This window comes from Danio rerio, chromosome 13 (assembly GCF_049306965.1).
Source record: "Danio rerio strain Tuebingen ecotype United States chromosome 13, GRCz12tu, whole genome shotgun sequence".
Classification (NCBI taxonomy): domain Eukaryota; kingdom Metazoa; phylum Chordata; class Actinopteri; order Cypriniformes; family Danionidae; genus Danio; species Danio rerio.
In genome coordinates, this window is record NC_133188.1 from 55,352,298 (window position 1) to 55,362,500 (window position 10,203).

Consider the following 10,203-nt stretch of genomic DNA (forward strand, 5'->3'; position numbering starts at 1 on the left):
GATGGACTGCTGGCCAATCAATGAAGTTTCTACGAATGTAAAATGCTAATTATGCCAGTGATGATTATTATTCATAAGCTCTGCCTTCGCTATAGTAAGACAACAGTCCAGAGTGAAAATAAACTCTCAGTGATATTATTGGAATTCCAAAATGCCACAGGGCGCCAAAAATAATAATTAATACACAAAATATGGAGAAAATGTAAAGAATGAACAAACATCTGCTTTAAAGTCCTTCATCTCAGAAAATACACAATGACTACTGCTCTGCTCTCTCTGGGATAAAGCTGCTGGAGTCTGAACACATGGAGGATCTGCCCTCACTGCTCTGACATCATCATCTTCTTCATTATCACTATCTTCATCATAATCCTCATCATCATCTTTAGTTAGCTTTATTCTCATTATCATCATCTTCAAAATCCTTAGCCATTCTCTTCATTCTTACTATCGCAACCATCTTTCTCATCACCCTCACCATCATACTCATCACCTCAATCATCTTCATTGTTCACTGTAGAAGCTCTGTCACCAAAACAAACTCCTCGTATGTGTGAACATACCTGCCAATAAAACTGATTCTGATTCTGTCTTGCAGCCTTGATGATATAAGTTGAGACTGCATATCTCAGAGATGCGATGTCAGACACTATAGAGTAGGGTAAAGCATGTGCATTAAAAAGCATTGCATGCAGCTCAGATTGGAAATGCACCAGGTCCAGACCCCTATCATATAAACAGCAAGCTTCGCCCCATCCAACAAATATATATATATATATATATATATATATATATATATATATATATATATATATATATATATATATATATATATATATACACACAGAACAGTTCTGTCTGGTTCTCAAATCTGATTGGCTGATAGCCGTGCAATATTTTGCCAGTAACATCACACAAAGGCCTTTTCACCCTTCACCTTTGTGTATTACTCCGCCGACATACAGCCATCAACAAGCAGAGAGACAATACAGTTTGACACATATTACTGCTGTTAGACAACATAATGTACTTTTGAGGATGTTTTAGTCTAGATTGTAGTTGTTTAGATTACAACTATGCAGTGTAAGAATAGTGTCTATTTTAAAATATTTACAATTTCTGAGAGAGCTCGTCGGCGGCCAAAGACAGTTGACATTGTCTATCCACAAGATTGCTTAGATTAAAACTGTTGTGTTTTCTTGAGCGTGAATAAGAAGCTGAAAAACAGTATCATCGCAGTTTTTAAGGGGAACAGGATAGAGTCAATAAGAAGCTGTGAAAAAGAAGATGGATTCAGCCTCGTCCCTCCTTATCGCAAACACAACAGCAGTCTGGTAGTGATTGCGCTGCTTTTTTCGGGGTTAATTATCGTGATATTGTAACGGTCACTTAATGCTTGATGTGCGTTGTGTATAAATGTCCTGCCCCCTTTAAGAGGACTTCTTCTGTGGTTGCTTTACCTTTGAGATGCAAGCACGTATGTATGGGAGCTCAGTTCAGTTCTGGCAAGCTGAGAATAATGTAACATTTTATTTTGCGACGGATGTTTGAGAGTCTGTTTCTTTTCCTTTTGCCTACTCACTGGCATGTATGTAGTCGACAGCACTAAAAGCATAAATGCCAATAGGAAGAGCGAAGTAGTTTCTGTCTCCTTTTTTTATTCCTTAAAGTCTCCGGGTAAACGCTGGGACACCTGGCACCCGTCACAATACCGACGGCAACAGAGAAATACTGTAGAAATAGACTGTAGGGAGAAATCTCTGTAGACTGATGGCATTTCATGTCAAGTTCAGCCTTATAGTCTTAAAATGTGGGCAAAATCAGCTGATTTATCATCGCCTTAAGGGGGTCAGCTGCAGATGTGAATGAATGGTGGAAGAAAGTAGTTCCTAAAACAAAAGGGTTTTAGACTATCCGCGTTTGATTTTCTTTTTTATATACAAGATTGTGCTGTTGAACTGTTGTATAAATGCAATATAACACTCGTAGAAGTGTGATATGGCTGTATATCAGCACTGGTGGAATATATATATATATATATAAAATTGGGAAGTAAACCTTATTTTAAAGCCATTTTAAGGTCAATGTTATTCGCCCCTTCAGCAATATTAGTGTTGGATTGTCTCCAGAACAAACCACTGTTATACAATGACTTGCCTAATTACCCTAATTTTACCCTAATTACCCTAGTGAAGCCTTTACATGACTTCAAGCTGAATACTAGTATCTAGTCAAATGTTGTGTTCTGTCATCATGGCTAAGATGAAATACAATGTAAATTGAATGCATTCATCCCAGCCAAACTAACAGACATCCGACTTTCTCCAGAAGATGAAAAGGAAATACTGTGAATAAGTCGTCATCCGCATGGCAGGGGGTGCCGGGTGACTGTGATGTCGTAGTGTTATATCTGCACTTTGGTGAAGCCAAGCGTTTATATTTAGAGCTCAGGTTGGGCTTTTAGTGCACTGTCATCCTTCATCGGGGTCACAGAAGCTCAGCCGTATACAAACACTGCATTCAGGGTATTTTTAACATCTCCGTCACAGCGCTTCACTTCTGAGCATTTCTCTACAGCGTCTGCTTTACACAAAGAATAATAGTGGAGTCAAATATAGAGGGATGTGTACTAAAGCCTAGCGAGATGCCTACATAGGGAGCATCCTAATAATGCAGCATGCAGAGACTGATCTGGAAGATTTTGATGTCAGAATATATAAAGAAGTATAATAAATATAGAATATAAGTTTATAGTCGGGTTTCAATGGTTACGTTAGGAATAAAGTACGTCCAGGAGGTTGTTGTTTATTATGAAAATAAAAAATAATTTATGAAAAGAGATAAGAGAGCAAACATCCAATCTGTCGAAAATAATACAGGACTTACACTCAGCGGCCACTTTATTAGGTACACCTGTCTAACTGCTTATTAGCGCACATTTCTAATCAGCCAATCACGTGGCAGCAGCTCAATGCATTTCGGCATGTAGACATGGTCAAGAGGATCTGCTGCAGGTCAAAGCGAGCATCAGAATGGGGAAGAAAGGGGATTTAAGAGACTTTGAACGTGGCATGTTTGTTGCTGCTCTGAGTATTTCAGAAACTGCTGATCTACTGGGAGTTTCACGCACAACCATCTCTAGGGTTTACAGAGAATGCTCCGACAAAGAGGAAATATCCAGTGAGCGGCAGTTCTGTGGACGCAAATGCCTTGTTGATGAGGCCAGAGGTCAGAGGAGAATGGCCAGACTGGTTCCAGCTGATAGAAAGGCAACAGTAACTCAAATAAGCAGAAGAGCATCTCTGAACACACAACACGTGCAACCTTGAGGCGGATGGGCTACAGCAGCAGAAGAGCACACCGGGTGCCGCTCCTGTCAGCTAAGAACAGGAAACTGAGGCTACAATTCACACAGACTCACCAAAACTGGACAATAGAAGATTGGAGAAACGTTGCTGCTCTGATGAGTCTCCATTTCTGCTGACACATTCAGATGCTCGGCTCAACAGCATGAAAGCATGGATCATCCTGCCTTGTATCAGCGGTTCAGGCTGGTGGTGGTGGTGTAATGGTGTGGGGGAGATTTTCTTTGGGTCCATTAGTACCAATTGAGCATCAACGCCACAGCCTACCTGAGTATCGCTGCTGACCATGTCCATCCCTTTATGAGCACAGTGTCTCCATCTTCTGATGGCTACTTCCAGCAGGATAACGCAGCATGTCATAAAGCTCAATCATCTCAGACTGGTTTCTTGAACATGACGATGAGTTCACTGTACTCAAATGGCCTCCACAGCCACCAGAGCTCAATCCAATAGAGCAGCTTTGGGATGTGGTGGAACGGGAGATTGGCATCATGGATGTGCAGCCGACAAATCTGCAGCAACTGTGTGATGCTATCATGACAATATGGAGCAAAATCTCTGAGGAATATTTCTAGTAGCTTGTTGAATCTCTGCCATGAGGGATTAAGGCAGTTCTGAAGGCAGTCCAACCAGGTACAAGTAAGGTGTACCTAATAAAGTGGCCAGTGAGTGTGTATATCTAAACAGAAAACAAAAGGATGTCTGTGTTTTCTCTAGAGTTGCACAGTAACCAGGTCAAAGGTCAAAGCAAGCAGTAGGGGTCACTGAAAGGTCATAGTGTACTTCGATTGTTAATAATATGATCAGTTTTTCAGTGTTGAAGCAGCAGCAGAGATGATGAGTGTGTGTTGAGCTTCATGAGTAGATAATTTATGGAGGATATTTGGACTTTAAACAACGGAAGGAAAAAACAGAGGCTTTCCAGCTCTGACACACATTGTGTGTGTGTGTGTGTGTGTGTTATAGCGTATGACTCATCAGCAGCGCAGAGCGGTGGAAGGCTGCTGAAGAGTGATGAAGCGGCGCCCCCTGCTGGACACAGAAACACACGAGGCTGTTTAAACCTTTTGAATCTTAATTTTAATCTACATGTATTTATTACTCTCTATTGTTTAAAACTCATAATACTTGTATCTTATTTCATTTATTCTTGTTTATGTAAAGCACTTTGAATTACCATTGTGTATGAAATGTGCTGTAGAAACAAAGTCGCCTTCATTCATTCATTTTTCAACACAGTGGATGGCTCAGCCTGGACTCAAACCAGCGGCCTTCTTGCTCTGAGGCCACAGTGCTAACCATCAAGCCACCATTTAACCCATACGTTGCCTTATCTATTATTATTATTATCATTAATTTATGGACTGTTTCCTGAATGTGTTCCTGAAAATGTATTTTGGCTGCTGGTGGATCTGCTCTGCAAAAACACAATCAAGCAGAAAAACACACAGAACAGACCATAGATATGATAAAATAATAATAATAATATAAATATTATAATAATATAATAACAAAATTAATAATAATAATAATAATAATAATAATAAATATAATGACAATAACAATAAAATAATAATAATAATAACAATATAATAATACACATTATATAATAATAATATTTCCCAGAGATGGGTTGCGGCTGGAAGGGCATCCGCTGCGTAAAAAACTTGCTGGATAAGTTGGCAGTTCATTCCACTGTGGTGACCCCAGATTAATAAAGGGACTAAGCCGACAAGAAAATGAATGAATAATAATAATAATAATAATAATAATAATAATAATAATAATAATAAAAAAATTAATATAATAACACTATAATAATAAAAATAATATAATAATAATAAATATTTTTTTTAAACTGTTCAGATCCCGAAGATCAGAACGATCAGACACGAAAACACCAACTTCAGTATTTCTGCTTGCTGAGCTATTATTATAAACATGTATTAATAATAATCATAACTATTACCAATAATCATAACCATTAATAATCATAACTACAACAAAAATCTAACTTCAGTAAACACTTGGACAAGAAAACCACTTATCACATTATCACATTATGAAGTGATAATAAATAACTTAATCTCTCATAGAAATTTATCTAAAAGGTGTAAATAATACTTACAACATAATTAATATTATTAAAACACAAACTTTGTAATAAAATATCAAACTAAACGGTATATACAGTATACTGTATATAGAGCCAACAGAATTTATTTCTGTGAATAGAAATTCCCTTTTTCCTTATTTACTAAAACTTTCATAAATAAAATGAACTTGCTTTAAGAAGTGCTGGCTACTTCCAGTAGATAACATAAAACAATAATAATAATAATAAATGAAGCAATAAACAAGAAATAAAGAATACAAGTATAAATAAATAATAATAATTAATAATAATAACAACAATAAATTATAATTATTATTATAAACAAAAAAACAATAGCGATAATAATAAACAACAACCATAATAATAGTTATAATAATAAATAATACAAATAATAATAATGGGCTCAGAAAACGGCAAAACTGCTGCTTCTTCATAGGTTTAAGCTTGTTTTTCATTGCAAATTAGATAAAAAATAAAGTGACCAAACCTTGTTTTTATTCATAAATATAAACAAACAAAAAAAGCATCATGAAATTAATAATTTAACTAGTAACTAATTAATAAATAATACTGATGTATAGTTAAATTATAGACAGCATTTAAAAATATTTATATTTACTTAAGAAATGGTCAAAAGAACATGAACGTAGACTGATAAAAGCAATAAACCTATTGTTAGTCGAGAAAACACAAGCTTTATTTGATTTTCTATCCTTTCTTTAATAATCTAATTATCTATTAATCTAGAGTATTAAATAGCACTAAGCTGAATATTAGGATCTTACAAAAATAACGAATGATAAATGTATATAAAAATGCTAAATAATAATTGTGTTAATAATCTATCTATCTATCTATCTATCTATCTATCTATCTATCTATCTATCTATCTATCTATCTATCTATCTATCTATCTATCTATCTATCTATCTATCTATCTATCTATCTATCTATCTATCGTTTTCTCCACCCACCCATCCATTCATCAGTAGTAGTAGCTGAAGTTGTGATATTGTTAGTTTTACGGTTATATAATGATGAAATGTCTCCCACTTTGCATATACAGAGCTAAAACGTTTTCTATAGTTTAAATCAGTATATTAGTGTATGATTATATAGTATATTATATTGATTTATATCAATATAAATCAGTATATTAATGATGAAATGGAGAAACTGACATGAACTAATATTACTAAATGCTTTATTATATTCTTCCCCTTTATAATAACATGTTTTAATAATACTTTTATCAGGACAAAGACAAAGGTTTGTTAACAGAACTTGGTCATTAAAGTGGTTTCTAAACATGTTTGGAAAAATACTGATTCACGACTCGACAGTATAGATAGATATGGCCAAACACACAGAATAATTCTTCCATGATCAAATAAGCAAAACAAATAAATGCAAAACTCATTTAATATTTTTTTTATTTGTGTTTTTATTTGAATTATTATCTGCAGTGCCGTTATTAGCATTAATATTAGCATCAGGTGAACATCAAGTGAGCATGCATTATTTACAGTAAGCCTCCGTCATCTACTGTATATGCAAATATTACATTATACACACATATTCACAGCAGGATGATCCTCCTGAAATACAGTCAGAAATTCACTGGGATGTAATTTATGATCGATTATTGATGATGGTGATGGGAAAAAATGAAGATATGGATTAATTGGAAGAGTTAAACTTTATTTTAGTTTATTGTCTGTTTTAGGTGAATTTATAGACATATTATGAACTCTTTGGCTTGTCATTATCTTTTCTCTCTAATCTTTTATTTAATTATTTATTAGAAATGCATGGCGATTCTTAATGGAGAACATTATAACTTAAGTGTGACTATAATTAGTTTTAATTGAAATAATTATACAGTTAACTGAATATAATTGCAAGAATTTCATAACATTTAAATAATAGTAATAATAATTAATAAATGAATATATTTTCAATGAATTCTGAATGCATTAGTGTTACTTTAGCATCACTGTGATGCTATTACATTACATGTTTTATATACTGTACATGTTTTTCATTTGACACCCTTTGAGTTTGAATGATTTTTGTTGTTTATAATAAATTAAATTAGTTTTACATCAATCTTTTTTTTCAATTTAATTTCAGTTTTATTTATTTTAGTACATCAAGATAAATTAAACATTAAAGAATGTATTCATGCCAACTAGCAATAAATAAAAATAATAAATACATAAATAAGCTTTAACGCTTTTTCTTTAGTTAGCCTTTAAGCATTGAAACATGTTATGCTTTTGTTTTTAGCTAATCATAATAACTCTAAGATGCATTTAGTACTGTACAGTAAATTACTACAAATTTATTGCATTAAATCTCAACTTGCCAAATTAACAATGAATCCAAACAATGAAGTCATAAATATAAATGTACGTAAATACGATAATATGCAATATTAAACCTAATATTACTCTGGAAAAATAAACATGCATTAAATTGAAAATCAAGCACTTCTGTTTTGTAGCTTTAAAAATAAGAGGAAAGGCATTCGATGTGAGATGAAGGATTCGACTGCATGCCCACCAACATCTAAATTAATCAAAATATGTTTGAGAGCATCAAATGACAAATGAATAAATCAATAAATACATGAACAATTTTAATTGATAAAAAATGAATATGAAAAATATATAAATAAAATTAAATAGATAAAATTACAAATAAATAAATAAAAATAAATAAACAATTTAATTGAATAATAAAAAACAAAGAAAAAATAAAATAAAAACAAAAATTTACTATTTAAATAAATAAATATAATTACAAACAAATAAATAAAAATAGAAGAATAAATAAATAAATACACTTAAATAAATAAATAAAAATAAATACAAATAAATGAATAAAATGAATAAATAAATGAACAATTAAAATAAATAAATAAATAAATGAATAAATAAATAAATAAATATAAATATAAGTTCTGGATCACGTTGATGGTGTGGAGATGATCTGTGCTTATTTTACCCTTAATTATTTATTTCAGCAAAATACAAGCATGAATTTAATAAAATACATCAGTTTATAATGCAATATTTAAAAGCCCAAGTGTTTATTACAGAGAAGTTCAATCAATCGGACAAATATATCCCAAATACATATTTGGTATCACTTTAGTTTAGGTCACAATTCACATTATTAACAAATAAGCTTAATAAACTACTAATTACAACCCAGGCTCATTATTGACCTGTACCCCTGTACACATTTCTGGAGATGTCTCAGGAGCTACATTGTTTTGCAGCTTTTGTTTTTGTGAAACCACCAGAGGGCGCTGTGTAAGCTTTCACAGATCTCAGATTTTTCTCGCGAGTGTCATTCACGCCTGCTGTTCTCACGGAAATCCACCAGAGGCTGCTGTCAACTGACTGACCCTCCTCCTTCCCTAATACAACCAACAGTGTTTTCGAAAGAAATCCAGAAAAAGAAAAGCCCTAGCGGCTGCCTAGATTATCTTTTGGCTTCTGTTTTACCCGCTTTCTAGAACTGCTCCTCACTGGACTTAAACCCCATCGTCACGGTCAACTCCATATGGAGGTAAGCGGGCAGCAGGTAGGGCAAAAAGAAACCACCCAGTAGTGTTCGATTTAAAGATGAAATCCAGCTGGCTACATAATTAGCAATCTCCAGAAATATAGACAGGGGTGCAAATTCACAATGAGCCTGTGCTGACTAATTATCTGCTTATTAATAGTTATCAGGGTAGTACACTGTACACATATCTGTTACAGTGTCTGTATTTCAGTGTGTGTGTTGTGAACTGCATTATGGGATGTTGATCTCTGCTCTGTCCACTTCTGATGTTGTATATTCAGCTCTACAGTTTAACAAAGTGACTTTATTGACATTTTATTTGTTTGTAATAATAATATAATGTATATTAAATAATATCTAGAGAAATAAGTGTGCAAGATAGCAGTAAATACACACAAGAGCACTGCACACTATTGCACATGTGCAGAAGAGAAACTTTAGGATTAAAAGGCGTCAGAAAAAAAACAAAAACATTAGGATCCTATAAAGCACAGGTGTCAAACTCAGTTCCTGGAGGGCCGCAGCTCTGCACAGTTTAGTTCCAACCCTTATTAAACACACCTGATCAAACTAATTGAGTCCTTCAGGCTTGTTTGAAACCTACAGGTAAGTGTGTTGGAGCAGGGCTGGAACTAAACTGTGCAGGGATTCGGCCCTCCAGGAATTGAGTTTGACACCCCTGCTATAAAGCAACCCAAAGCACAAACAAATAGGGAAAAATTAAATCATGAATCACAAAATAAGTAAAACGGCTGATTTACAGAATGTTTACTACAGAAGTGTTATTGGATTTGGGTAGGATTAGGGATTCAGAATAAGATCATACTTTATAAGTACTAATAAACATGTCATATCGCAATAATAAGCAGGTAATAAGCCAGTATCTAACAGCATGAATTGTGACCTAAAGTGTTTCCAATATTACATATATTTCTGAAACAACAGGCTTAAGCTGCGGTCACACTGGGCTTTTCCTCCCATAGACTTCCATTCATACACACGTGAATGCGTCAGACTGGAAACGCAGGGTCATGCGTCAAGTTTTGCAGACTGCTGTGGTGCAAAGTTCAAGCTTGGTGAACTCTGACCTGCGAAATGGCATCACTTGACTGCGTGAGACATACCGAGGATCAAAACATGAGCTCT

General features: G+C 34.0%; 1 protein-coding gene across 1 annotated transcript in view; it reads right to left on the reverse strand.

Annotated features, from left to right (window-relative positions):
• Window positions 1-8,451: 8,451 nt before the first annotated feature.
• The window catches only part of LOC562831 (gamma-aminobutyric acid receptor subunit pi), a 118,526-nt gene continuing 116,774 nt past the window's right edge, over window positions 8,452-10,203 (reverse strand). Inside the window, exon 10 of the mRNA XM_009307613.5 lies at window positions 8,452-10,203. This exon is cut by the window's right edge and continues 3,339 nt beyond it. The gene's annotated coding sequence lies outside the window, so the exon portion shown is untranslated.